Source organism: Tenebrio molitor, chromosome 8 (assembly GCF_963966145.1).
Source record: "Tenebrio molitor chromosome 8, icTenMoli1.1, whole genome shotgun sequence".
In the NCBI taxonomy this organism is placed as follows: domain Eukaryota; kingdom Metazoa; phylum Arthropoda; class Insecta; order Coleoptera; family Tenebrionidae; genus Tenebrio; species Tenebrio molitor.
The window spans coordinates 12381770-12405056 of record NC_091053.1 but is presented as its reverse complement, the minus strand read 5'-3'; the positions used below and the strand labels follow the sequence as shown (position 1 = coordinate 12405056).

Sequence of the window (23287 nt, the reverse complement as noted above, 5' to 3'; positions counted from 1 at the left end):
GCTGAACTCCTTAACAGACACGTGGCTTATACTTTAATCAAAAACTGTCTTTTCATACCAAAATTTAATTTTTTATTAAGAACAACTCCATTTTGGAAATTTTCTAATTATGTTAATTCAATTGATTCTTCTTTAAAGTCTTGTTTAGAGAGAATACTTAATTTACGTTTAACTGATTTACAATGGCGTCAGTCCACTTTACCGATTAGATTTGGTGGTCTGGGAATTCGTCGCATTTCCATATTTGCCTCCCTGCTTTCCTATCTTCAATTAATGGGGTTAAAAAGCTTGTTTCTTTATTACTAAACTCAAAGGATAATGAGCTTAATATTCACCATTATGATGAAGCTTTAGCAGTCTGGGGTGTAGCAAATGAGAACGAAATACCAACAATTCCACAATTTCAGAAGAATTGGGATAATATTAATATCAAAGGAATAATTGCCAATGACTTAATCTTTAATTCACCTAGAGACTTGGCTCGTTTTAAAGCTTTGCAATGCAGAGAATCAGGATCTTGGTTACATGCAATACCTTCTCCTAATATTGGTACTCTTTTAGATAACACTTCCTTCCAAGTTTGTATTGGTTTAAGATTGGGTTGTAATCTTTGTACACCTCATATTTGCAAATGCAATGCGAAAGTTGACGAAATTGGCACCCACGGTCTAAGCTGTTTCAAAAGCAGTGGTAGATTTTCAAGACACACTGAAATTAATTCCATTATCAATCGGTCTTTAACTTCAATTCATGTGAATTCAACTTTAGAACCAAACGGACTGTCTCGGGATGACGGAAAACGCCCAGATGGGATGACTTTAGTACCGTGGATTAAAGGTCAACCTTTGGTTTGGGACATTACTGTTGTAGATACACTTGCAGACAGTTACGTATTGAAATCATCTGAAGTCTCAGGTTTTGCCGCTGAAATGGCTTGCAAACGCAAACATAGCAAATATAGTTCAATCATTTCGTCAAACTACGTGTTTAAAGGTTTAGCATTTGAAACCTTAGGCCCTTGGTGCAAAGAAGCCATCGATTTCATTAATGTCATCGGAAACCGACTTATCGCGGAATCAGGCGATTCAAAATCAAAGAAATTCCTTTTCGAGAGGATTTCCCTTGCCATTCAACGTGGAAACGCTGCAAGCATTCGGGGCACTTTTCCAGATTCCGCAATATTATCGGAAATTTTTGTATTATAAAACAAAAATGTTTATGTAATTATGTTATAATATAATATTTTGCAATTAATTTATTCCATACTTTTGACAAAAAAAATCTGGAAAATTGGAGAAATATACACTAATATGCATTTTTCCCAAAATATGCTCAAGGTGCTTAAAATATGCAAAATATGCATTTTCAAAATGACCTAATTTCATTCAAAATTTGTTAATACGCCCAGAAAATCCAACATTTTTTCTATATACGTCATAGAAACAAATATGCAATTTGCATAGAATTCGAGCTTTAGTCATGATATATTTGCAAAAATTATACACATGTATTTAGCAGTTAAATTCAACTTATTAAAGGATACACAACCACATTATATTTATAAACATAAACATAAAATGACAATTACAAATTATATTTTGATCGTACAGTTTTAACTGACATTCATATTCAGCATAACAGACCAGACATTATTATTTTAAATAAACAACAAAAGCAAGCATATCTTTTACATATAGCTGTTCCAAATTCACACAATATAACATGTATAATATGTATAAGGTACCATTTTTTTTCATTCATCGTTTAGCTAGTCTATCTGAAAGAGAATGAAAATGTGGGGTTTGTCATTTAAAAAAAATTGGTGATGACGTCATACCTGAAAAATGGATGACGTCATGAACAAGTGAAGCAACTGAAAATAAGCACTATTTCAGTGTTTTTCACAAATGTCATTATTTTTGAAATTACTGAATTTATTCCATAAGTAGTTTCCACACTATATATTAGCAAAAACTAAAAAAATTGGAACCAAAAAATTATTCGTAATGCGCTTGTCTTATAAAATAAGTTAAGTATAGAAATTTCATTATGATAACTCATATCATTTTGTTCACTTCCACTTTTTTTTTTAACTTTTTTGATGTTTCTGTTTTATGTGTCTTAAATCATAGAAAATAAAAATAAACTGTTTAACATTAAATTTTTATTGACATCATATACAATTTTTTAACATGTATCTACAAGTTGTCATTTTTAACATCTAAGCAACTGGTAAGGTCTTGACCGCTGATTCCTGAATTTAGTCCTCATTGGTCCACCAAAACCCCGTTTCTTGTCTTGTGCTCGGAAGAACCCATCAGGTGTTTGAGGTACCGTAGGTGCTCTCCACTGAACTATTTTTCGTCGATTTGACTGGAATGCATTTTTAGGTTCAATACAATACAATACAATAGGTACAATAATCGATAAGCCTGGGTTCAACATCTCGTTTAGGTAACGTTCTCGTTCCACCATCATCTGTCTTCGAACGGTAGCCTTCAAAACTGGATCGCCTTTGCAAACGGAACTCCAATAGGAACTGGTTCCAGCAGCGGTCAGTAACGAAGCTGGGTCCAAGAATCTGGAAAAAAATAAATTAGTACAACATAACAATAAAAAAATTTTGACACTTACCTCAAAATCAAGGCCCACAGCTCCACCGGAAGACTGTTACCATTGGGTAAAACCAAATTGGAACCAGCACGGAAAGGTAAAATCTGGAACATCTGGAACACTTTATTTTGCAGAAGCAGAGGACAAACTGACGTTGCGCCGATGAGTCGCGGTCCTTATAGGGCCAGACGTACCCCCTCTTACTATACGGAAAAGATTTGGGGGGTGGGGTAGGGATGTTACACAACCGATAAGTGTCTTCAAGGTAATAATTTTTTTTCATTTACTAAATTACTTAATAAAGGTACAAGGAGATATGTATATAAATATTGCATCGGAAAAAAAGATGAAAGGGCTTATTACTGCAAAGCTTTATTTATGGTTTCACTAATAATAATTATCAAAATATTGAACCATGTTTAAAAATAATAAGAGTATCCAATAATCACATGTGTAGTTATTATTTATTCTTAAAAAGTGTAAATCTATAAATTCCAAAAATGGTGAAGGCGCCAGGAGACATTTTAAAACAAGAAGTGGGATGTTCCTATTGTCTTTCTCTCTAGATGAAATTTAAAACTTTCAAATTTCTCTGCGTAGCAGTAGTTAAATCACTGCTAATTTATATTAGCATGTTCTTCTATCGAACAGCAATGAAATAGTAGTTTATTTAACGAGTTTGTGTGTAAATTGAGCCTTTTTTGGCATGAGTGGGCCAGTTTAAATACAACGTTTTTTTGTTCGACGAGCCCCTTAAAAGCTCAAAATCGCTTAAAATCTTTAAAATTAGCTTGACGTTTCGTTTTGACAAGTTGTGCCATTTATTTATCAAATTCCGTTCACACAGTACTGTGAGAAACGATTATGAGGTGGAAGTTAGAGATACAAATATGAATGCCACTTTCCAATTCTACTTATTTCACTAAAGTATTAACCCTAACTAGCTAAACTTTGACTCAAGTCAATTATCTATGTAATGTGCGATCATGTACAGATAGAGCCACGGAATTTCGGGCATCATTTTTCTGTCACTTCAAAAAATTGCGATGTAAATCACTCTTTATTGTCAAAGTGACATTCAAAAGTCAAATTTTGAAATTTATTTTCTGTTCACGTCAATCGCATGTCAATCAAAATCGTCACAAACGGTAAAATTGACGTTAACAATGTAAAGCCTATTTTACAGTTTTTGATGGTATATTGACAGTGATGCCAGAAATTCCGTGTCTCGAATTGTACTATTGAGGCCAAAAAATTTCGTTCATCCATTTCCTGTCATTTCACAAAAATTGGGTGTAGTTTAACCTTTATTGTCATTATGATTGACATTTGCAAATTACAGTTTGAAATTCATTACTGTCAACCATAAGAACATTGATACAATATGTCAACATGTGAAGTGAGGTTATTCGTTCCTAAAGGCTGCTTTAGAGCATACGTGAGTGGAATGACAGTTGTGGATGAAATTTTTTGTTCACCATAGTACTTGGGTTTCTCAAGCGTAAGAATGAAGTTTCAAAAAGAACTTCCAAATCGTGGATTTGGATCAATTATTGCTTAATTGGTAGAAACCCAATGCGTAAGAACAACAAATTCGGGTGGCCTACAAGAACAGATATCTCGAAGAGTGTTTAGGTTCAAGTTAAATACTCACGTCAACAGCTAATTTGTAACCTAATGTCATTCCTGCAAAACTTAAACTGAGTGGTTTTAGAGAATTTGTCATAAAAATTAGAAGCGTTTTTCTGTTTCTAACGTTCCACACGTGCCAAGGACAACAAACTAGAGCGTCATGAATTCGACTTGTCTACAATAACTAAATTGTGGGAACTGAAAAAAGACGGGATGAAGTAGATACCTCATTTACTACTTCTTGACCTGCTCTGGCAAAAATTGCGATAAAACAAATGTTGCAAAACAAAATGCTATATATACGAATCGTCGGAATGTTACTCATGGTGAGAAAATTCTGAAACAGTTACTTGAAGAGGTTGTAATTGGCAAGTATTTATCTCACGTCTAAAATAAAGAAGATAATACTGATGGTTAGAAGTCCTCCCAGAATTGTTACAATTGGCATTGTCACCTGCACCAATTTGTAAATGTTTTCCACGTAACTGTAAAATGGTATTTTTTAAGTTGAATTGATGAGTTAATTTAAAAAAGAACCTGTTGAGTTCACAGTGTTGTTGAATGTAGAAGCACAATTTTTTGTGCATCGTTTTTTGATATAGAACGTTTCTTATTTTGTCCAGATCCTCCAAGTGTTTGAAATCGTCAGAAATTTGTAAAATACCCTCGCTGAGAAGAAAAACTTGTACTTGTACGTGAAGAATAAGGTACAAGAATACAAACGCTAGTCTGAAACATGCATAACAGACGTATGGCATAGTTGCAGAATAAATTACATATGGTATTATTGAAAATTTGCCAAAGAAATACTCAAAAACCTGGCCAAAAAGAAATAATTCGTTTTGGTCTGCCCAGATGGGCAAATTGATAACGATCGCGGAAGCTGCCAACAACAACACAATGTTGTTCATTTTGTTGTTCCTCTCTGAATTTTCCAAGATCATGCTTTTAACGTTGTCACCTGCACTGTCAAGAGACCAGGCAAAGTTGCTAAATTGGATGGAAAGTGTTGCTACTCTTTTTTCGATCACAGTTAGGAAAACCATTGCGAACATCATCTTCGAGGAAATGATTGATTACTGTTTATACAATTTCGTTAGTATACTTACATAAAGTACAAGAAACATGCCGAAGGAATATCTCATCACCAAATTGTAATTAAATTTCATTATAAGGTAGTACAACTGCAGAAGGTAGCAGAGAGTGTGAAAGAATATGCAGCACATATTGAACATTTTTGTAATACTGTGGTAACCAAATTTGAAAAAGATGTTGTGCAAATGGAGGTAACATTCATCTTCATCGTCTGAAACTATAATATTATTAAAAGTTAAATACATTTTATAAATTTACTTCGGTAACGACTCGTCTCGTAAGCCATGTTGGTTAGACTCTTGAAGACAGTTAGAATGTAGACAGCAAATATTGGCAAAATAATTTATGCAGTGGCTCATAAATAAAAGACAATGAATTATAAATATTACCTAATATAATCATCAATATACTTATACCGGGAAATATCAATGACATTATCAAAAGAGCTTTAGTATCAGCTGAAATTCCATCGATACTTGAACCTACAGGATGTTGTAGAAGTGACGGTAAACGGGCTGATGGTATGTCCCTCGTACTGTAACGGTCCGAATAGGTTCGATAAATTAAGAATTTTAATTTTTAAAATAATTTCAACGAAATGTTTTAAATACCGTTCATTTGCGACGGAAATGCGGACGGGTCAGTGTAAATTTTATTGATGCCTTTGTCGGCAAGGGTGGTACCACATTCCTCAAGTGAAATCTGCCAACCTTTCTTTGAAAATGCAGTTATAGTGGCGGCCGGGGAAAATGGGAATGACTTAAATTACTTTGGGCTGTATTTAAATAAATCTGTAATGGTTATCATTATAAAGATTTACGACAGGGACAGATTTCTTGGAATACCTGTGTTCTTAGAAGGAACGATTTAAGAAGGGTTTTGTTTGCAGGTAGTGACAGGCAAAAATTTGGCCCTATCGTAAATATTTATAATGATAACCATTACAGTTTTATTTGAATACAGCCCAGAGTGATTTAAGTCATTCTCATTTTCCCCGGCCGCCACTATACGCGCCAGGTCCGAGCACAACACAAAGATAACAGTTTTCATGGGAAAAGAAACATTGCAAAATTTACTCGTTCGATAATTTGGGTGGTCCAGTTAAAATCAGGGGATAATTGAATTAATGAATTTGATGTTAGCAGGTTTCAAATTGAGAGAACCACCAAATCAATGTTCATTAGGTTAATTTACTTTTTTTAGCATTTGTGGCATATTTGTAATTAGGGGGCCGAGAATTGCAAATTAGAAACAGAGTGCTTTATCGTAGAAAATAACTAGAATCTTTTGCACTTTTAGTTAGGAAAGTAACAAAGCAAAGTAGAAAGGGAGTCGGTAGAAAACGTAGACAACACGGTAACGGTAAAGCCAGGTAGAATTAATTAGAACAGTTTTGGGGAATCAAACCAATGCAGAACAATTTTTAGAAGTAGCAGATCAACGGTATTTAGTTGCATGACATGGCACTTGCGTAACAGCGTTTCAAGCCCAATTTAGGTTTCAAAATAATTTGTTTCATTTTAATTCTGTTTGTTTCATTTTAATTCAGTTTGTTTCATTTTAATTCTGTTTAAGTAATTCATTTTAATTATGTTTGTTTCATTTTAATTCTGTTTAATTGTTGGTGCTGATTTTTATTATTGTATAGAGTCAGTAATTCAGTGTTCCTGTTTAATTCTGTTTGTTTCATTTTTAATTGTGTTTGTTTCTTGATGCTGAGGTTTATTCGTTTATTATTGTATAGAATCAGTAATTTAGTGTTCCTTTTCAGAATTCTAATTCAACAACAAATTATGTACTATTGCGGGCAAAAAAAGTGGGACATCAAATTTGTGTCGTTTGTTCTTGAGTTCTATTTTCGACAGACGATAGTCAACTTTTTTTTTTTCAAATTGCACTATTACCTTTTTTGCTCAGTTTTCTAGAGATTTTTATTTTGAATATGAAAATATGAACAACCATGCTCATTCATAGAAACAAAAAGAAAAATTATAAAATAATGTAATTTAAAAAAAAAAACAAACAATCGCATTAAGGTGTGTTGATAACACTCATAAGCAACTCTTAACCATAATCTTAAGCAAACATAGAGACTCTCAAGGAATAGGGGATGACCTGTTTCTTATGAGTCGTTAAGAGTGTTTTACGAGATTTTAAAGTTCCCGTCTGTCTCTGGGACAATGTGTGATATACCGTATGTCCCCGGATTGAGTTCACAAGAGGAAAAAAAAATTATTTTACGGAAAAACTTCAGAGGAATAACATTTTTTGCTTCATTTGAAACAACCATTTCCGTTATTAAAATCTCCATATTGATATACTGCATTCTTAAATTCACATTTTCTATTAAAATTTGGACTTGGACTTTAATTTTGTTATAAATCGTTTTTGGACAAACTACTTACTAGTGTTTCAAAATGTTGTCTTTAGACAAACCGAGTGTTGGGCCGGTTTTCGTCACATAATTACAAAATTTAATGAAAAATTTCCCAACACTTATGTATCACGCACGGGTGTTCAGAAGCTTGAACTTTGATGTAGGGTTTGAATTATGTGCTGAAAACGGCGGAGAGTTAATAGAATACTTTTATATTCAATTATTATCATTTGATTTAAAAAAAAAGTAAAACATCTTTTCTGCATTTTCTTTTATTTTAATGTTAAATGTTATTCTTCTGAAGTTTTTGCGTAAAATCAAAAATAAAAATGTTTTTCCTCTTGTGAACTCAATCCGGGGATATACGGTAGATGGTACTGAAATTCTGAAGCCATAATGTAAGCTCTGAAAATTTTCTCCTGTGGCAAGATGTCTAAGTGCTAGCAATAATCGAATTCTGGGTGAAATACATTCTTTAAAGGTTGTTTTGTCTACAGATTTTTGGGCCCACTTTACCTAGCAAGTCCTCCAAAGTTCTTATTGACATTTTTGTAAAATTTTTGAAACTCTTTATCCTCCACGGCCAGTTCCTCGAAAAATAAACTTGATAATCCACGTCCGAAATATCGCCTCTTCAGCCATTTACGAGTCCAGAATCTCCTTATGCTTCTATGGAAAAGTGTGTTGGTAGTGGTTACAAAATATTCAAATATTACAATAATGTACACTTCTATTAAAAAAAAAGCGTACAAGTAGTGAGCACAATTTTGGCTAGATTGTCATATTGTAAACCTATCTTTTAATTGTTGTTACTTAGAAACCTGTAACAAAACCCGTGCTGATAACTGGATTTTATCGATGTATTTTTCAGAGATTTTAATGTGTGTAAATGTTTTGCCTTATTTATTAGGCAAGTATTCAGTGGCGGCTCGTACTAAAAAAATCTGGGTAGGCACTTAGGCCCTGCATAAGGATTAATGTATACCATTATACATATGCACTTTTTTTTTGTCATTTTACACAATTAACCCTAAGTCATCATCTAATAATTTGGTCCTTTTCGTTGATTTTGAAAAAAAACTTGAAAATCCGGCAACATTAGCAAAAAAATATTCGACACTCTTTGATTTTACCTGAAGCATCCTGTAATATTGAATTTAGTCTGTGGGCATAACAATGTGTGAACTTTGTTTGGGGAGCTATTGAACGAATTTTTGACTGCTCTCTTGCCATTACTGAAGCCACTGAAGCTCCGTCATACGTTTGACCTACTAATTTTTGTAGAAGATTGAATCTACTAAAAGTCGTTGTCAATAAGTTAAAAAGATCATCTGCCTTTCGATCTTTTGCCACGAGAAACAAACAGATTTATCTACTTCTGATTCTATGGTTTTTATTATCACTTTCGTGATGCTTTCAATTAACTCATTCTGAATGGTTTTTGATAAACCACTAAATACAGAATATTCGTTTAAAAAAGTTTAAAATTTTTATCATACGTACTTAAAAGTTTGGCGAGCTCTTTAAAATTGCCCTGATTTAATGACGTTTCTGTTTCATCGTGACCACGAAACGCCAATTCCTGTGTCGATGAATAGAGTGTCATATCGACTAAACGTTTTAAAATATCCCGATTCTCTTTCATTTTTTCGTTATGTCTCAAAATGCTTACCCGATGTCCCGAATCTAACGCAGCTGCAATGCTCTGTTGTTTCCCAAAAAGTTTGAATTTTAAGGCCGCGTGTACGTGTTCTTTCGAAATTTCGTGTTTCTGGATTGACATTGCTAATTCTAATTGTTTCAAATTATTATAACCGGTTGAATTCCAGGGACTCCGTGTGTTTTCGCAAAATAATAAATAATACCAACAATACAATCTATTCTTGTTTATGCTTCCAGAAATCCATTGACACTTTTGATACCACGAAGTTGAAAACATGCGCGTGCACCGTCTCTTTTCATTATAAAGTAAATTTACCAGATCAGGACATGGTTTATTTAAATTTCGAACTATTTGTTTTTCATCATATTATGACAATGTGCGCGTGCGAGTTTCAGTAAGGCAGGCCTAGAGCCTGCACTTGGTTACGGTAGGTCCGATCGCCTACAGCTTAAGATCACCCTATTTGTACATATATGATTCATATTGATTTACAATGTAAGCTGTTTCTAGTAACTGATATAAGGCTCATTAAATTATAAGTAAAATTCAAGTGTCCAGTACCCTATTAGGCTATGGGTATTTTTATATAAATAAATTTCAAAATTTACGGTCTTTCTTTCTTGATTGCGCCTTCCTAGTTTTTATTTTTAACATTTATTTCAGATTTAATTAAATCTGAAATATTTTATTATTAGATAGTATGTATTATGTATTAGTATTGACAAATACAAATACAAATAAGTACACGAAACAGTATAAAATTTATTGTCTGGCTTTATCACAATCTAAAAAAAAAGGTAAACATATGATCGATGACACTGTTGTCTTGTTTTATTCGTGAAAAAAAAAATCTTTTCAGTAATGCATTAGACGCTATCAAACTCATATACTCGTAACAGCATGCGCACGTGTGTACGCTGGTACGCTTGGACTGCCAGGGTAGGCTAGCCCACCCGGACAACAAACAGCGATCGAGAGCCTAGTCGTACTCTCGGCTCGAGTTGACGCGAGAGAACACAGAAACTGATAGAATCGTACGTACGCACTAGCTTCGTCGGCCATAATCCAGGATGGGTTCGCCTGCCTTCGTTCAACTTTCCAGCTAAACTGAAGCGCAACGTTGAATTAATAATAATTTAACAAAACAAATTATTCACGGTTTTCTGCATAGAACTTAGATTAAGATTAAATTCAGCAATTGTTTTTTTTTTATGTAGTAACTTCACGGTTTGTTTCTGGTTAAAATGAGCGTGCACAACTAACAACAGTAACAACGTTTATTCAAAAAATTTACATATTCTGTACACGAGCACGAGACTATGATCTAGCCTCGACGCGCTCTTGATCACCACATACTCTTAGATCGTACTCCCAACCTCGAGCACAAAACTTACTGTAGGGCGGCGCTAAATTTAAATTTGAATTCTTTAATACTACAGTTCGTCCATCCTGACAGTATGATTGCCCTCAATCACGAATACAATCTTAGAGTTTCATGGGACACACAAGGAACATAAGATCTATTTCTAAGCGTTAACATAAGTTGAAAAGAAATTTAACATAAGTTGGACATAAATTGGACATAGGTTGGACATAAATTGAACATAAATTTGACATAAATTGAACATAAATTTGACATAAGTTGGACATAAGTTTGACATAAATTGAACATAAATTTGACATAAGTTGGACATAAATTGAACATAAGTTTGACATAAATTGAACATAAATTTGACATAAGTTGGACATAAATTGAACATAAATTTGACATAAGTTGAACATAAATTTGACATAAGTTGGACATAAATTGAATGTTTTTTTTTTCTTCACTGCCCCGGATCTAACCATTTTTTCATGTTCTGTGGTGAACATGTTCCTTCAAAAGGTAACTGTGTTAATTGATGTCCCTCCGGGTCGACGACTATGTATCGATCGTTATCTAAAACTGTTTTGACTACATATGGACCCCTAAATTTTGGAATAAGCTTTTTATTAACTCCCGCAGTGGTGTCGACATTCTTAAGCATAACATAATCACCTACTTTGTACTGCGTTGGAGGTTTGTGGTGCTTATTATAATAATTCTCATTGTAAGTGTTGACCTCATGAACCTTGTCAACTGCATGTTGGCGGATTTCCTCGAAATCTTTTTTTTTGTTTTGTTGTTGTTCAAGAAAAAGTCGTAAATTATCATTAGTTCCCCCAATTTGGTTTGTACCATACAATAAATGTGACGGAGTAACTCCGGTTGAACGGTTTATGGAATTATTAAAAGCAAACTCTACTTCTCCCAATAACCGGTCCCATTTGTCTGTAGTTTCTACTAATTTAGCCAACATCGGCGTTAACGAGCGATTAATGCGTTCGATTTGACCATTAGACTGGGGAGTACCCGTGGCTATCAACACAAGTTGAATTCCTTGGTCTTCTAAGAATGTTTTAAATTTGTCCCCTCGAAAAGCACTTCCTCTATCTGCAACTAATCTAATGGGCTTGCTAAAATTCGAAAAATATGACTTAAGATGCTTAATGGCTTCATCCGCATTTGTAGTCACAGTTGGATATAACTTGACAAACTTTGTAAAAGCATCAATAACTTCAAATATATACTTGTGCCGATGAGAGGTTTTTTCTAACGGACCATAATGATCGACATGTATACAGTGAAAGGGTAAATCACCTTTTTCGGGACAATGTAATTTGCCTTCAACTTTCCCCGATTTTGGTGAATACGTGATGCATTTTAGACAATTCTTTATGAAATTTTGAACTTTGTCCTTGAGCTCAGGAAACCAATAGACGCGTTTTACATATTCCATGGTTTTGTTAACACCTTGATGACCCATGACATTATGGCTGTCACTAATAACATTATATTCCATGGATTTTGGCACATAAAACAACAAATTTTCTCCTTGTTTCCGATAAATCAACCCATTATTTAGTTCAAACAATTTATCCTCGGACAATTCTAATTTCTGTTTGATGACTTCAATTTTTTCATCTAAACCTTGTAAAATTTGCAAGTTTCTCTCAACACTGTTTTCTTCGATAATTAATATGCCGCAATTTCTGCTCAGCGCGTCCGCGTGTTTCATACGGTCCGCAGATCGGTGTTCCAAAACATAATCATAATTTCGTAAAATCAGCGACCAACGTAAAATTCGAGGATTTACCTCTTTTCTTTCTAAAGTTAACTTTAGACTGTTACAGTCAGTGACTATTTTAAAGCGAATGCCTTGTAAATAGACTCGAAATCTTTCTAGCGAGTAGACAATAGCTAGCGCCTCTAGCTCGAAACTATGGTATTTGCTTTCTGCCGGTGTTGTACGTTTACTAAAGTAACAGATCGGATGAAACTTACCATCTTGCTGTTTTTGTAATAAGACTGAACCAAAACCGTTTGCGCTGGCATCGCAGTGTAATTCGGTTTCAGCGGAAGGTGAATAAATGGTCAACACCGGTTCGGATATTAATTTTTCTTTTAAAACAGTAAAACTGTCTAGTGCGTGATCATTCCAACGAAATTCAGAATTTGATTTCAATAAGTCATACAGAGGTTTAGCAATAAGAGCAAAGTTCTTTATAAACTTCCGAAAGTAAGACACTAGTCCTAAGAAACTATGTAGTTCTTTGAAATTAGTTGGTAAAGGATAGTTCGACACAGAAACAATGTTTTCCGGATTTGGAGTAATCCCGACAGCACTAACACGATATCCCAAATAATTTATTTTCGTAGCTAAAAATTCACATTTCCTTAACTTAAGTTCTAACTTGTTGTCGACCAAAATTTTGAGAACCCTTTTCAGAATTTCTAGGTTTTCTTCCACCGTTTCTGTAGCAATAAGTAAGTCATCTAGATATATTTGAATTTTATTTTCATCAAGAAGCTCTCTAAAAGCTGTGTTTATAAAGCGCATGAAAAATGATGGTCCACTAGTTAAACCAAATGGTAGTCTAACGTATTCGAATTGACCCATAAAAGTGACAAAAGAAGTGTACGGAATCGAGGCTTCTTTAAGTTGGATATGATGGAAAGCATCTTTCAAATCTAGACGAGTGAAATAATGTTTGTTTCGTAAGTTATCAATTTGATCATCAATCCTTGGAATAGGATAGTTATCGCGAAAAGTCATTTTGTTCAAATTTCGATAGTCCACTGCCATTCTGAATTCTCCCGATTTCTTTTTGACTAGGACAATCGGACTTCCGAATTGTGATTTGCTGGGTCTAATTATGCCGCGAGCTAATAGATCATTTATTATCTGAGAAACTGATTTTTTTTCGTTAAAAGACAAACGTCTTGGATTAAAATAAAATGGCTGTACATTCGGCTTTACTACCAGCTCCATTTCCAACTGAGTGACAGGTTCATCAGGCCTCACTGGCTCAAAATAATGCTTTTTCATAATATCCTGCACCCGAACTCGAAGTTCATATGGTACTTTTGAATCTATATCTAACACAAACGAATCGTTATCACTGACAACATCAATATGGAAAATATCATTTGCAAAAGTTTCAGCATTCTTAGCAGGTAGACGTTTTTTGACTTGTACATTTAAATTATCGAAACTTATTTCTAGATCTCTATGAGAGACAAAATCGCGACCTAGTAAACAAGAACATTTCATGGTTGAATTTGGAACAACGTAAAAATTCAAAATAATCTCACAGTCTCCGATTAATAACTTTTGTTGTAATGTTCCTAATACTGTCAATTTGCTTTCGTTGACACCCTCAAAATTCACATCACTTACATAAGGTTCAAGTTTCACATGACTTGGAATTAAATTTTCTGCTAAAAGTGATATAGGACTGCCAGTATCAACAATCGCATTGACATTACAAATCTCAAGATTAATATTAAGTAAATAACTCGGAACAATACTAGGTGACACCAAATGAGCGCTTGTGTCTACATTAGACCGCTTTGGACTTACTTTGCTGGGACAATTTTTTCGAATATGGTCAGTTCCTCCACATGTGTAGCATGAACCCTTTTCTCGCTTCGGCTTTTGGCAGCTACTTGCATAATGTCCAGCTTCATTGCAGTTGTAACATCGAACAACTGACATTCCCCCTTTTCCAGCAGACGAACTTGTACTCTTCTTTGGTGGCTCACCAGGTTTGTTGTTGCTAGCTGAAACTGATTTAACACACTTTTTCTTAATTTTGCTATACACATCTAGTTTTGTCTTCAGCTCCTTCAAATCCTTGGCTTCATACAAACTCATTTTGTTATTTGTGTAGTCTGGAATACCATCCACCACATATTGGATGAGTGCATCCACTTCGATGGACCCTCTGGACGCCAGTTCCCTCATGGCTAGTAAATATTGTTGGACTGATTCCTCTTTCTTCATTGTTCTCTTCGATAACGTTTGGTGTAATTCTGCACTATTCATTTTTTGTGAAAATTCATCCAGCAGAGCAGATCGTAATTTCAGCCAGGTGGACAATCCGCGTTCACTTTGAATAAATAATTTGGCCAACCCCGACAAGGATTTCTTGGCGAATACAACCTTCTGCAACCCAGACCAGCCCATAATTCGACCCATTTCTTCAAAGTCGGATAACCACGTTTCAACTTGATAATTATCCTCTCCCGAAAAGGACCGGATGCTGTCTTCTACGTCTCGAAAACTCATCGTGAATCTGGGACGCGACGCCTGCAAATCTTCAGGTTCATTGACGGAGTCGACTTCACCTTCAGCTTCCTCCTCCGTGTCGTCTGGTTCTTCTATGTTCCATTCATTTATGTTGACTAACTGCTCGCAAATGCGCTTGGCTAAAGTTGATTCATTTCCCTGATAATCCATGTTGAAAATCGAACAAACAGCAATAAGGTCTGCCAGGGTTAAATTTGTTTCAATCCAATTCATTTTTTCCTGGAACTCTTCCGAATTTTCATTGAAATCGAAGCCAGCAAACTCTCGCAACTTCTGACGGTTTCGACGGCCTGCATCTTCTTGAAAAATTAATTTATGGAGTGCCTTAATAGCAGCTACGGATGCTTTTTTGATGTTCGCGCATATCACGGGATGTTCGCCTAAAGTTGTCATGATGCACTTTACTTAAGTCCAGTTTGAATTTCTAGATGGATGACGACGCCATTTTTTTTCTCACCAACGAACTCAACCAACGCCACAACACCAACGATTTCTTTTTTCCCGTAATTCTAACCTGACAGTTCAAATCCCACTTCTGAAAACTGTAGTAACTTCACGGTTTGTTTCTGGTTAAAATGAGCGTGCACAACTAACAACAGTAACAACGTTTATTCAAAAAATTTACATATTCTGTACACGAGCACGAGACTATGATCTAGCCTCGACGCGCTCTTGATCACCACATACTCTTAGATCGTACTCCCAACCTCGAGCACAAAACTTACTGTAGGGCGGCGCTAAATTTAAATTTGAATTCTTTAATACTACATTTATAAATCTATTAGACATAATTTCTTCACTTTCGCTTTGAATATTTTGGGTAGGCACTGCCTACCCTGCCTACCCAGACCAGCCGCCACTGCAAGTATTACCGATTACTGAATTACTACAAGCACAACTCAAACTTTTGTTCGTAAATTTATAGAAAAAGGCAACTCTCAACAATCTAACAATTTAAAAATTTATAAAAAGCAATTTTCACACATTTGACATAGGTACATATATACAAAATATCAGTAATACGTTTTCTTGGAAACGATTAATTAATTTTATCCCCATTTACAGTAGCCCTCAATACGTGTACGCTTTTTTTTAATAGAAGTGTACTTACAGAGACGCCACAAAGTCTTCCTATTTATTATTTTCCAGGTTAAATTGCTCATGATTCTCATGTACCGAGACATAACCTCAAATGTGCCCTCTTCACATCGCATCGTTTTCTAAAATTTTAATAACTTGCTTAGGAATTTCAAAATGTTTCAAAATGGAGTTAGTATGCAGAGTTTGGCCTGGAGCTATAAAATGGGCTTAACAACTGTACATTCTATTGTTCATGAAGTGTGCAAGGTAATATGGGATGTACTTGCTCCTCAATATCTGAAGGAACCAACCACTCGGGAGTGGCAACAGATTTCTCAAAACTTCTATAAGTTATGGAACTTTCCCAACTGCATAGGAGCCTTAGATGGGAAACATATTAATATCCAAGCACCAGCCAACAGTGGATTGTTATTCTTCAATTATAAGAAGACGCATAGAATAGTGTTACTGGCATCATGTGATGCACGTTACATATTTAAATTGGTGGACATAGGTGCATATGGTTCGCAGAGTGATGAAGCTTTTCCCCTAAAAAAATACATAATGCGTCCTTATGGAGGACGACATTTAAGCGTGGAAAAAAAGATTTTCAATTACCGCCTGTCTCGTGCACGAAGAATGTTTGAAAATACCTTTGGTATTCTGGTAGCAAGATATGGCGCATTTTAAAACAAACAATTGTTGCTGATGTTGCAGACATTGATAATATGGTAAAGGCAGTGGTAGTATTACATAATTTTTGTTTAAAGGAAGGGTGTTGTAAGTTGTACTGTCCTTCGGGATATGTTGATACAGATGACGAAAATAATGGACAGTGGAGATCTGAAAGTCAACCACTAACATCTGTTGGAAGACTATCAACCAATACTGTCACCAGAGGATGTTACCAAATCCGAGATCTTATTTGTAAATATTTTTCCTCCAACGTAGGAGCTGCTCCTTGGCAAAATGAAAGGGCTTTAAGAAGATAAATGAGTACTACTGTGATAGTATATTAAGTATAAAGAACGGTAATGACAATTAATGTACCGATCGACGACAATTGTTTGGTGGACGAGCGCAGCGACGACTCCAAATATTGTCTGAGATCGGTACATGTCATTAACGTTCGTGATGCTTATGAGATTTTTTGCGCGATTGAATATATAAATGTTCAAAAAATTCAACACATTCCTAACTAGAATGCAATGCGATATGATGCCCTTTACATCGTGTTACCATAATGTCGATTTTTGTATCGCGTTTCTAAGGCAATTTGCAAACAGTTACCGCCATTGCAGTTTTTGTGTCCATATATCATATATCGCCAGTCGTGTTGAAAAAGAAGCAGTAAAATGAGTGATCTTAGTGATTCCGAAAACTGTAGACGAAACTTGGAATGTGGGGTGCGTTCAGCCCTGATTTCTGAGAAATCCAGAGAACCCTAGGACTAGGAGTTCGGCGCAAACGAGTTCCTCCAAATGCAGGTACCAGGGTGGATATCAGGTCAGGTAGCGAAATATAGAGGATTATCAGGGACGGGTTAATTACACAAAAATGATACGGGAAAGCAGGTACTCTTTAAAGTATTTATTCTTTCTCAAAATGAAACACTTAGTACAAAATGTTCAGACATGTTTATTAAAATATACAAATTAAATTTTATTATAATACGAAACTGCTTTCACATAACTAAAAATGTCAAGAACATTATTGGAGAAAATCAGCGAAGTGGCTGACCTCTGGTGGTAATACATTTCAATTGCCTAAAAATAGCCAAATTCGTTTGTTTTTCATAATAAATTGTGCATGAAGTGATGACGAGTACCACAAAGTGTTATTGTTCCGTGCCGCAGTGTGATACAGTGTGATATTTATTGAGCAAACTACTAATAGAACGCTTCTTAGGTACTATAATAACAAATTTTATTGACCGAACTAGTGTTGTTTTTTTGTAGTTCCTGAAGGTTAAATTTTGGTGTAAAAGAAGCAGGAAATGATCTGGGTGACGCTGTTGATGCTGACAAATTTTCTCCAACTGTTGATGTTAATGAAAAAACAGCACAACAGACAAACATAAATGTTGGAGAGCAGGTTCAGAAAGTTGCAATGACAAAGGTCTTGGTAGACAAATCAACGCAAACTGATGATCTTGGTGGTTCTTACAACTTGCAATTTGTTTTAAACCCTTTATTATAATCTAAAATGTCAACAATTGTTACCGGCAAATTAAATCCAAATACAAATGAAATCAGCTGTTCTTTGTTTTCCCTATTTCGTTCAATTTGCAGCGCCATCTTGTGGTTGCTGATTTTCTCCAATTGTTGTTTTTACTAATCAAATTTTCTAAATGTTTTTTCTGTTGATTTACGTCTTTTCTTAATTTTTTACTAAAAGTGTTTGCGCTTTTTATTTTGCTATAAATGAACGTTTGAAACCTCAAGAGAACATCAACAAATATAAATATGGAGGGATGGTTACTGTAAAATTGACTCTTAAAATGGGAATGAAAAGATTCACTCGCATTTGTTGTACATGTTGTGCCAGTAGCTAGTTGATTAACAGGCTAATGGTCAGTCCGGATGGACCGCCAGTCTCTAATCCAATTACAGGTACTTGGAGGAATTCGTTTGCCGATAAGGGCCAAAAAGGTAGAGACCTGCAAAAATTTGACCGCGTGGAGGAACTCATTTGCGACCTAGGATCACTCTTCACTCGTTTTCTCGAAGTTCAACTACAGTGAAGATTATGTCGAAAACAAGATTCAATTTACAAGAAAAATTTCTCTTGGCGTCACAACTAAAGAATGTTTGAAACCGACGACCTCAATGTGTAATCAAGAAGACAAGGAAAACACGGGGTATGACAATTTTGACAATGCTAATGTCGCGGCAATTCCGTTAATGTGTTTTTTCATTGCAGCGGCAAGGAAAGTCGACTCCAAGACCTTTATGAATTTCCAGAAAGTGGCCCCACATCTTGTCTTCAACTTCTGTCTACATAAAAATCATTATAATAATCGATTAATTTTGAATAAACTTTACTTACCGTTCTAGAACACCAAAAATTACTTACCGTCCAGTTTATCGTTAGCAATGAGTAAACAGAGCTTACCGGCCTTGGAAACAGACGTGGTAAACAAGCAAATAGAGTACAATCGCGTAAAAATATAAATATTTACTTATTTCAAATAAAATTATAAAATACAAAATGTGTCTTAATTATTTAATTAACTTAAATGTCTTCTAGTAGCAATACAATTGCCCGCCTTTTAGCAGAACGTTGCTCCACTCCCATCTCTTGCAACCTTTCAGCTACGTACTGCCCAAAAGCGTTGTCTGTATTAGACTTTTAATTTTGCGGTTTAATTTTTCTATTAAATCATTAACCACCTTACGATCGTTTTGTTTTGATCGCTTATGAGCAGCAGGGGTGTTTGTAACAGCACTAGAAGTTGGAGTGGTAAATTCAACTGTGCTGCTGTTTGAAAAATCTTCGTACAAAGTATTACCTGTGCACCTACAAAATTTACTTAGAAATACTATTGCTGGCAGAACTTGTTATAAACTTACCCTCGCTTTGGCGATAGAGTAACATCATCATTGACATCTTCCAGATATATTTCCTCTTCCTCCAAGGGGTCTGTGCTGTTTTGTGAACAGTCCCCTTCCCCTGTCATAAAACTGGTGCATGTGCCTATTATAAAAAATTGATTTAACAATATAGGTATCGTGCGCTCAAATGAACGCATTAGGTGTTCCCTTACTAGAATAAAACCCAAAAAACCACCCAACAGACCTTTACATTTATAAGAGATGGAAAATATGCGCAGTAGATTTGCGCATTCTGAAACAACAGTTGACCACCAAACCGTATTCCCATTGCTTTGTGTTGGTTTACTCGTCGAAATTATTTTAAAATTACAAGCAATTGTGTGGATGAAAAGTTTGGAAACTTTCCACAATGTTTCACTGCAAACATTAGTTTCGTTTTATTACCTATATTCGTGTTACTATTCAATTTAATAAAATCACGATTTGCCATTTACATTTTGTTCACTCTTTTCCGTATCCAGTCGCTATCACCATCTTTGTTGTCTCATAGGAGGCGCGCAGTGACTTCACTGTCAAGGGCGTAGCAAAGGGGGGGGGGGGGCAGGTGGCCCACCCTAGAATCCTTCTGGCCCACCCCAGAACAAAAGTAAAACACATTAAAAACAAGATACATCTGCAATATCTATCTATCATCTGTCTGTGGTTTAAAATCTGGCCCACCCCAGCAAAAAATTATTGCTACGCCCTTGGTCACGTTGGGTTCTATTCGAACCATATTTCGAACACGCAAAATGTCTGGGTTGATTTTACGTCACGAGTTACTTCTCGATTTTACCATTTATAATTTCAGCAACAGGAATAGTACCGCAATAATTTAAAAATTTTGGACTTAGAGAACACATTGGTGGTTGAGATTCAAAATAGTATATTAAGTATAAAGAACGGTAATGACAATGTACGGATCGAAGACAATTGTTTGGAGGAGGAGCTTGCGACGACTCCAATATTGTCTGAGATCCGTACATTGTCATTAACGTTCGTCATGCTTATGAGATTTTTTGCGCGATTGAATATTTATTACAAAACATTCCTAACTAGAATGCAATGCGATACGACGCCCTTCACATCGTGTTGCCACAATGTCGATTTTTGTATCGCGTTTCTAAGGCAATCTGCAAACAACTACCGCCATTGCAGTTTTTGTGCGCAAATATCGCCAGTTGTGTTGAAAAACAAGCCTAAAATGAGTGATATTAGTGATTCCGAAAACGAAGTGGATATTGTAGAAGAAACTTTGAATGTGGGGTGCGTCACAAATAAATAATTTTTGAAATTAACGACCTCAACGTGTAATTAAGAAGACAAGGAAAATTTGTTTTATGAAAATTTTGATAATACTAATGTCGCGGCAAGTTCGCTAATATTATTTCATTGCAGCGGCAAGGAATGCCGAACACAAGAGCCGTGTGAGTTTCCAGAAAGTGCTAACATCTTGTCTTCAACTTCTGTCTACATAAATCAAGAATTTTCGAAACCAGCGAACTCAATTTGTAATCAAGAAGACAAGGAAAATGCGGGGTATGAAAATTTTGACAATGCCAATGTCGCGGCAAGTTTGCTAATGCTGTTTCATTGCAGCAGCAAGGAAAGCCGACTACAAGAGCCGTGTGAGTTTCCAGAAAGTGCTAGTATCTTGTCTTCAACTTCTGTCTACATAAATGAAGAATTATTTTCGAAACCAACAACCTCAATGTGTACCTAATCAAGAAGACAAGGAAAATGCGGGGTATGAAAATTTTGACAATGCCAATGTCGCGGCAAGTTTGTTAATGCTATTTCATTGCAGCGCCAAGGAAAGCCGACTACAAGAGCTTTATGAGTTTCCAGAAAGTGCCCCCACATCTTGTCTTCAACTTCTGTCTACATAAAAATTATTATAATAATCGATTAATTTTGAATAAACTTTACTTACCGTTCTAGAACACCAAAAATTACTTACCATCGAGTTTATGGTTAGCAACGAGTAAACAGAGCTTACCATCTTGGAAACAGACGTGGTAAACAACCAAATAGAGTACAATCGCGCAAAAAGGTATATTATTATACTCATGTCATATCGTAAGGAAATTCCTTAACATTGACACAGAACATAAAACACAAAAAAGTCAAAATGTGGAGGCGAGACGCCGGTAATTATGTTGATAAGCACTGCACTATTACTTGATAGTATTATCCGTAATAGTGTATGTACTCCGGCAAAACTGCCGTGCCGCCGGGTGGAGGTGGGATAGTACTGAAATGAAACATACATATTTGTAGGGCAGTTCTGGGTAAATTCTTATTAACTAAATTAATGACGGAATTGACAACAATGCGAATATTTAAAAACGAAACGTCATATGACAGGACCTGACGCCAATCTAACAAAAAAATATCGCGGCCTCCTGCGTGTTTAAAATAATCGTGAACGGCATATACAGCCTGTGCATTCTCAGACTCGAACAGAGGCAATTAACATTGTATTGCTGATTCCTGCTCGCCAATTAAACTTACAGGTAAGGTAATGGTATCAATAGAAACATAAAATTATTGCGCTTGAAATGATACTTTTATTAAATTAAAGGTGCTACGTTTATTTTAAAATACTAATTTAAAACTTGGCGATTTTTAAATATGACATGCCATGATTTTCAAACTGGACAGCATTTGTCAAAAAATTTATTAATTTGTTGGGTTAAGTCAGCGAATTTCGGTAAATTACTGTCAAAATTATTTACGGAAAAATGAATAGTTATTCCATACAGATTAAAACAAATTTCTCTTGAAGTAGGTTTATGTAAATCACGGATACTGAATATCCTCAGGAATTACAAATATCATCCCTACAAGACACAGTGTCATCAACAGATTTTTGCTGTTGATGAAGAAAGTAAGAGTGAAATCTGTTATGAAATGCAGGAGCATGCTAATGATCATCGCTTTCTGTCGACAATTTGCTTCCCAGACGAATCTACTTTTACACTAAATAAAGAACCGAATGTTCAAAACACGCGATATTGGGATCAAGAAAACCCTCGAGTAAAATATTCCTACTAGAACTCAGTATCCTCAAAAAAATCATATCTGGGCTGGAATGTTTAATAACAATATTATTGGTCCACTTGAAATAAAGGGAAATTTAAATTCAGCAAATTATTTAGATTTATTATTAACTAAGGTAGGAACTGCATTGTAATTTTTTCAAAGAATTTATAATAAAAACTGCTTAAACTGTTAATTACTTAATTAGGGTCGCGGGTTCGATTCCGACCCAGGGCGGAAAAATAGGCTATATTCTATCTCGTGATTCGGAAGTCACGTTAAGCCATTGGTCCCGGTCTATTGAGTTGGTCATCACGCCCCTCATAGATTTGTAAACCAGTCCTAGACTGTGTAACAACATTTTTATTATTAATTCTTTAATATTTTTGATGTATCGAAATAATGGCATAATAGGTACACTTGCTTTCAAAACTTTCGCGTACACCAATTTTTCGCTGTTTTAAATCAGGGCTGTAATTAATCAACTCTGACATTTAAACTTTTTAAAAGTCAAAATCAC

The 23287-nt window shown here is 35.2% G+C and overlaps 3 long non-coding RNA genes across 7 annotated transcripts; 1 reads left to right on the top strand and 2 right to left on the bottom strand.

Moving 5' to 3' along the window:
* Window positions 1-2149: 2149 nt before the first annotated feature.
* LOC138136441 (uncharacterized) lies at window positions 2150-6298 on the bottom strand. 5 transcript variants are annotated; one of them, XR_011161288.1, is made up of 6 exons: window positions 5599-6298; window positions 4783-5551; window positions 4631-4730; window positions 4472-4582; window positions 2635-4420; window positions 2150-2581 (listed from the first exon to the last, which is right to left on the bottom strand). It is a non-coding gene; the product is annotated as an uncharacterized lncRNA (long non-coding RNA). The 5 variants fall into 5 exon arrangements; XR_011161286.1 differs by having other exon boundaries at window positions 4472-4730; XR_011161287.1 differs by having other exon boundaries at window positions 2635-4582.
* Window positions 6299-10639: 4341 nt separating this feature from the next.
* LOC138136442 (uncharacterized) lies at window positions 10640-14464 on the bottom strand. The gene is made up of 2 exons (XR_011161289.1): window positions 14324-14464; window positions 10640-11325 (listed from the first exon to the last, which is right to left on the bottom strand). It is a non-coding gene; the product is annotated as an uncharacterized lncRNA (long non-coding RNA).
* A 1427-nt stretch (window positions 14465-15891) lies between these two features.
* LOC138136440 (uncharacterized) lies at window positions 15892-21785 on the top strand. The gene is made up of 4 exons (XR_011161283.1): window positions 15892-18992; window positions 19055-21264; window positions 21328-21472; window positions 21533-21785. It is a non-coding gene; the product is annotated as an uncharacterized lncRNA (long non-coding RNA).
* The last annotated feature ends 1502 nt before the right edge of the window (window positions 21786-23287 follow it).